At 37.2% G+C, this 7,407-nt stretch overlaps 1 pseudogene; it reads left to right on the top strand.

Moving 5' to 3' along the window:
* The first annotated feature begins 4,195 nt into the window (after positions 1-4,195).
* LOC100734334 (T-cell surface glycoprotein CD1b1-like) lies at positions 4,196-7,080 on the top strand (annotated as a pseudogene).
* Positions 7,081-7,407: the final 327 nt, after the last annotated feature.

Below are 7,407 nucleotides of genomic sequence, written 5' to 3'. Positions count from 1 at the left end.
ATATTTGAAGTTTAAAATTAATGGAGGAAAGGTTAATTTAGCTCATGGTTTGTAAATGTTTCAGTACGTAATCACCGGATTCAAGGCAGGGTGATATTATAGAGGGACAACAATGCATAGTAGCAGAAAACAATAAAAGCAACAATACCAAAAATGGTAAGGGACAAACCTTCTTTCCTCATTTATATTGTAATGCAATTATCTGCCTAAGGTGGATGTAGCACTCATACTCTTAATCTTAGCACTAGACAATGAACCAATCATATACTACAGATTCTGCTGCCTCTAAAAAACTTGCCTTTCTCCCTGACCACATGAGTCTTTGGGAAACATTCAGACAGAAACCATAACTTGAATGGATTAGTAACCTGAGCTGAGCTTAAGACCAAGAAAGGGATGATTAAAGTGAAAACAATGCTGGCATGAGTTGCAAAAGTGTGGTTCAAATTGGCAAAACTTGGCCCTGAGGAGAAACCATAATGTCACCCCGAGACACCCTGAGAGAGGCCTCAAAATCTCCCTCCCTCTGGTATTTTTTGACTCTAAGGCATGTGTCCCTTGAACTGTACTAAATCCTGGAGCATCCTATGAACGTATTTAGCATCTATTCCAGGATCATTGTAACAGCTGCCTGTTGTTACTGCCTTATGTCACTAGTGTCATGTGGAGCACTGAGTCTACTTGATATTGTGTTATGTCTTTGGTGTCATGACTGTATTAAGATTTGTTCTTGTATCTGAATCTACACTGTATGGAATACACTGGGCAGTCCTATCCAAAATAAAAGATGTATGATGAAAGAAAAATCATGTGGATGACAACTGACAGCCTCTGTTTTGTCTCTATCTGTCATCTACAAAATAGAGTCTGATGTGATGAACTTTTGGAATACTGGTAAAAGATATATAATTTGATGTCTAGAGATCTGTTTTGGATTTTCTAGGAGTCAATGAGAAACTTTCATGTACAATAAATGATAATGTATTTATTTTCAGTAGTAGAGAATGTGGCATCACTCACTGTGCATTTTTAGCCCACATAATAGAGTTAATAACTGGTATACATAATATCCTTCATTACTGCATTTCTTCCAGGAAAAACATAAGGTAATTTAAGCCAATCCTATTGAGCACAGCTCATATTTTAAAATTGTATTCTAAATATATATTTTAAAATAGTCAAGGTCATAATAAGACAAGATAGGTGCTAGTGTATTAGGATAAACATCTCTGATTGCTTGTCAAAACACACTTGGTTCTTTCCTCCACCTAAAATGCCTTGTGAAAATATTGGTAAGGCATGAATAAAAGAGAAGGTTCTCATCACGCTGGGTGTTTCCTTAACACAGGAGTGACAGTGTGGCTAGGTTTCCTCTGACTTTGATTTAATATAGAGACACAAAGGTATTGTTCCTAGAATTTTACTTATCTCAAAAATATTTATTATTTAAAATTTTATAGCTTAAGAGTACTTGAAGTGACGATATCATAAAAATAGCAAGTGCCAGTATTTTCCACTCAGAATTCTACAGTATAAATTAATTTTGTTAGGATTATAAATTGTAGTGTTTTTCATGTTTGATTGTAGTATTTGTTTCTGTGTTTATTCAGGCTCAGAATATTATTTGCTAACATACGAATGAATACCAATAAAGCTTCCACATACTTCCTGTTGTCTGTCTCTCCCATTCACCGTTTTGGTTAGCCTAGATTTGTCTTTTCAAATTATCTACAAGGGTGCACGCATGCTTCATGATCGTTATTTTTCTTAGCCCTGTATTTAAAATAAAGATAAAATCTTTCCTTGGATCCAAAAATGTTTCAATACATTGATTTCACAAAATAAAGAAAAGGAACATGCCGTTAATTCTTAAGCCTCCTTCTTTTGTCTATGATTTTTCTCACCTTTACCTCTACATATTTCTGGAAATACTCTAATCCTCCTTCCTTTCATGTGTCAGATTTAACCCCTTTGAATATCTGTGTTAAGCTCAAATTGCTTGATATGTAGTAAATTACTAAAATCACTATTCTCTCACATGTAGAAGCTGATCTTTGATTAAGTGGCTAGAGACAGTCTAAAATCTATTTCTCCTTTAATAGGAACTGAAAATATAAAACCTTTTTACATTGCCTTGATTATTTCTCTGTAGTATTATGTTTCATTTGGTTCTCTCTTAGCCTTACATTGTTGCTATCAGAGCTCACTCATGCTCACAGTGCTAGTTTGGTTGGACTAGAAATAGCATTCACAACATTCGAATTTATGACAGCTCATGAGATATCTTTAATTTTCATTCAGGTTTTTGAAAGTAGAAGAGGGAGACCCAGACCTCACCTATAAAAGGAATTGACAAAGCATTGTGAGAAAATTAATATTATATTTACTGTAATAAAAAGTAGAAATAAATTGTTTTCAAATAATTTTTGTGGTTTCTACCTTTTCCTTAGTTTTGTGATGTTTTGTTCACCATCTTGTGAAGTGAGGTCTTTGTGTTTTCTATCTTTTCCTTAGATTCTTTTTTATATATAATATTTACATTAAGTTCATGAAAGACAATGTGAAATCTTTACAAAACTTGACATGAAAACAAAATGAAAGTTTATCAGGCAGAGGGCACATTAACACATAAACATAATCCCAGTAAAGAGAATTAATACCTAGAAAGAAATCTGTGCATCTACAGCCATCTCAACAAGATTTTCCAAAATGTATATTTGAGAAAAGAAAGTTTTCTCCTCAAATTATCCTGGGGAAACTGGATATCCACATATAAAAAATTGAAAATGAGGTTCTTATCCCTCTAGCCTCATTCTTTCCTTGCTCCTCATTCATTCATGGTGTATTTGTTCCTTTCAAAAGTTTATAGAGGGGTTAAGGATCCAGAAAGTTGAATAAAAGAATCCATGTAAATGCTTGAGTGTATAGCATTAGACATGAAGAAAACAGCAACAAGGAACTCCATACAAGCAGTATTTTCATATGGTATTAAATATTGTATTAACAATATTTTAAAACAGCATTTTACCACTGTTTTAAGAACAGAAACTATTTCCACATTTTGATAGTTTTCTAGGTGTTGACTGGTATGAGAGTACTGTGTACTGTAATGTCCTTCATTCCACTGGAGTTTTTGTACAGGTTTAAAATGATTAGATTAAGGGCTAAGTATCTAGCTAAGTAGCACAGCACTATACTGGCAAGTGCAAGGTTATGAGTTTGATTCTCAGTACCAAACAAAGCAAAATAAACAAAAATAACCTGGCCTGGTGGTGCAATCCTGTAGTCCCAGAACTCTGGAGGCTGAAGTATGAGGATTACTGTGAGTTTGAGGCCTACTTTGGTTACAATGTGAACTTAAGGCCAACTTGAGCTGTATAGCACTCTCAAAAAACAATAAAAAAGACCATGAGTTACTTGATTAAAGGCATTCCAGTGTCAATAGCCTCTATTTATTAAAAAAGATATAATCTTGTCAAAAAGTAAGCTAGAATAAGAGACTTATTTTTGCCATATTCTCAGTTGTTCAGGATTTTAACCTATGTGATATCTACTATGTTTTCCTTTAGATTTATGTGCCTTGACTGATTTTATTGTCACAATTGGACATTATACAGAGTGTGTTAAAGTGGAAGTCAAAATATGAAAATGGAAAGCCAGACGCAGAAACCTGGGACTTGCTGACCTAGACAATGATGAAATAGGAAGTGGAGACAAAGAACACTAGAAAAAGTAATGGGAAACACAGAGGACAGGACAAGTGATGGAGAGATGCTCATTTGGGTGGATAAATGATGAATATATTCCCAGAAGACGAAGGACTATGGAGCAGGTGTTTAGAATTTTTTGCTCATCTAGATCTATCAATAATGGCTTATGCAAGTGGAGAGAACTTTCTAGCCACACAGGGATTTTCTGAGCTCACATGAAGAAAGCTGAGGTCAGGGAGAGAAACTAGGATGCAGGGAGACAAGAGTCAGTCTGGAAGTCAGGACCACAGGGGAAATGAAAGATGGAGTAGGAGAACCTGGAGAGTGGGAGGCAAATGATTCACTGACACAAAATTGCATGACAAAGAGACTGTCAGGTAAAAGAGAAAGAAACTCACTACTATGAAGTACAGAGCATAAAAGAGTTGCTAAACTCAGAGATCAAACACAAACTTAGGTAAAGAAGATCTCTCTCCCTCAGTGAAATGCTTCTCCTGGCACTAGCATTGCTTGCATTTCTCTTCACAGCTGATAACACTCAGAACTGTAAGAGGAACTTTGGCAGCTCCTGACTATAGTGCATGGGATTGGATAAAGGCAGGCTGTGCTCACCAGGAGGCATTGAGGGTCTAAGTCCTAAAGTCTCCAGGCCTCTTCTACCATTCTGGAGGTTGGGGCTGGAACTTGAGGCTGTGGGGCTCTCAGATGGGTCAGATCTCATGTTTTCTACAGTTTCAGAGTTTTGTTGTCTTTCCTTCTTGCTCTTTCTTTCTTTTCACCACTTTATGGTTCCTTTTTTCACAGCCTTACATGGACCAACTTCTTTCCATGGCATCCAAATCTCATCCTTTTTCAACCATAGCATGGCACAAAGTCGATGCTCAGGCTCGTTGGGAAATATGGAGCTTATTAGCTTTGACAGCGACACAGGCACTATCATATTTAAGAAACTGTGGTCTACAGGAGACTTCAGCAATCATGAGGTTTTGGAGTTGGAGGAGCTATTTCAAGTCTACATGTTGGGATTCATCAGAGAAATCCAGGAACTTATGAATGATTTCCAGTTGCAGTGTGAGCATACTTTTAAGATTGAGGGGCAGGAGTTTTTCAAGTGTTCTATCCTCTCTTGCTTCAGGCCATGGACATCTTTTGTCCTTCCACCTCTTCCACCTTCTCTCAACTGCTCTTTTTAGAGAAATCTCTTCTCATGTTCCATATTCCACAATGCTTTCCTGAATATGCTGCCTCTGCACTCATCTCTGATAGATTAAGGGCTCCATTTTTTGACCAATCCCAGGACTATCTTATGTGAACTTGCATCTTACTTTCCCGTGCCTCTGTTATTTAAATTGTGCCTTCCTTCTCTCATTCATTGTTTTCACCTTCTCTTCCCTTTCTTTCCTCCTCTGATTTCCTGGTGATTCATTCTGGAATGTTGTACTTATGCTCACTTGTACCTCCTTTTGCTTTGCAACTCTTCTCTCATCTTTATCTCTTTATACATTTTACTCTGCCTTCATGACATGCGTACCACTTTCTGATGCAATTTACTGAAGCTTTCTAAAGTGCTGCAGTGATTTTAGTTCTGCCCATCTCTTTCTTTTTCTTTACTGGTGTTAACACCTCTCTGTTTTTTTTTTTCTCCACAGATCCCTTTGAGTTCCAGGGCATCGCAGGCCGTGAGCTGAATTCTGGAGGAAGCATTGACTTATTCTTGAGGGTAGCTTTAGAGGGACTGGATTTCCTGAGTATCAAGAATTTGACATGTTGGCCTGCCCCAGAAGGTGGCATCAGGGCTCAGAAATTCTGTTCATTAATATTACAGTATAAAGGAATCTGTGATATTGTGGAAAATCTCCTCACAATAACATGTCTCAGGTATCTGTTTGGTGTCCTAGAGTCAGAGAAGCCAGATATACAGAATCAAGGTTAGTGTTCTGTTTCTCTTGTGTCACTTTCTTTAATTCTAAGTGGCAGGATACTAGAAGGGCTTGCTCAATAACTAAACTCACTGTAAAAGTGTAGAAGAAGCAATGCCCAAAGTTCTGTTTCTGAGCCAAGTGTTCTGGGCTTGAGTTATAACATGACACTCTCCTTGCCCATTTCTGTCCCAGTGAAACCTGAGGCCTGACAGTCCCAAGGACCCAGCGCTGGGCCAGGTCTTCTGTAGCTGGTGTGCCATGTGTCTGGCTTCTACCTGAAGCCTGTGTGGGTGATGTGGATGCGGGGGGAGCAGGAGCTACCTGAAACTCAGAAAAGAGATGTCCTGCCCAATGCTCATGAAACATGGTATCTCTAAGTGATCCTGGATGTGGCAGCTGAAGAGGCTGCTGGGCTGTCTTGCTGAGTGAAGCACAGCAGTCTAGAAGGGCAGGACATCATCCTCCACTGTGGTGAGAAAAGATGGGGCTCAGACTGGAAATGGGAGACAGTTCAAGGTTTAAATGAACTGATGAATTGAGGGAGTAATAATGAGAAGAGAGGTTTAGTAGTGGGAAGGAGAGGTGGAGAGGAGGAAAGACTTTTAGAGAATGAAGCACACATATGAAGACTAAGAAAGAAGAGGGGTCATGTGTGTTTATGATTTGATATGACATTCTCTGGCCTCTTTCTCACCTTCCAGGATACTCCATCTGAATTGGCTGGATCATTTTGGCAGTACTAGTGCCTTGTTTGATTATTTTGGTGTTATTTGTATTATGATTTTATAGAATATGATTTTATTCTTTTAATCATTTTTTCCATACAGTTTGCTATCTTTTCTGCCTTTTACCTAATAGCAGGACATTTGCCTTCATCTTTCCCCAGGTGTTCACCTGTTATCTTTTCATGCCTTGTGTAAAGCAAACTCATAAATCCTCTTTAAAATACACACAGTTAAAATTTTTACCAGTTGTTTCTGTTAAGTACATTCCTACATTTTTGGAACCATTACTATCTTCCATCTCCAGTACTTTCCTCTTGCAAAGCAGACCCCACTTTCCCTTTAAACAACTCCTCATTTTTGTCCTTGTTTAGTGCCTGATAACAATCATTCTACTTCCCACCTCTGTGAGTTTTACTATTTCTGGTGGCTCAAAACAGTGTCACACCACATTTTCTTTTCTTGTGTGGTATCTTTCACATATCCGTATGTTCTCATTTCATACATTTTCTAGCCTATGTGAGAATTTCCCTTCTACCTATAATTGTCCATTGCAGGGACACACACCATCTTTCATGTATCCAGTATTCATTTTTGGACACTTTGGCTGATTCTACTACATAATGATTCTCTGAATGTATATTTATCAATATCTTTTATTTTGAGACACTCTTTTTTTTTTTTTTGGTTTTATATTTTTACAGGTCATATGAGGATATCTTGTGATCTCTTACTGCCTCATTTTTGTGAGTTTGCGTTAGTTCCAGGATATCTAGAATTTTGGATCATGAATCCAGGAGTCAATGCTCTTACAACATTGTGCATATCCACTGTTTTTGATCATGTCAAAGACTGAATTTGTTGTAAGCTGAATCACAATGTAGGTCAACAAAAGAAACATATGTTACTATATTTTGAGATTTTTATAAATAAAAATCATGTGTCCAGGTTTTATTCCTTATCAAGATATGTGTTTGGTATTTTTCTTGGGATTGAGAATGTTGTTTATATGTTTTATTCTGTTAATTTCCTGAGTTACATTTTTTTCAACTG

Source organism: Cavia porcellus, unplaced genomic scaffold, assembly GCF_034190915.1.
Source record: "Cavia porcellus strain 051 isolate PalLab524CR breed Dunkin Hartley unplaced genomic scaffold, mCavPor4.1 scaffold_7, whole genome shotgun sequence".
NCBI classification, from domain to species: Eukaryota; Metazoa; Chordata; class Mammalia; order Rodentia; family Caviidae; genus Cavia; species Cavia porcellus.
Note: the sequence above shows the minus strand (reverse complement) of the source record. Positions and strands in the feature narration are given on the sequence as shown.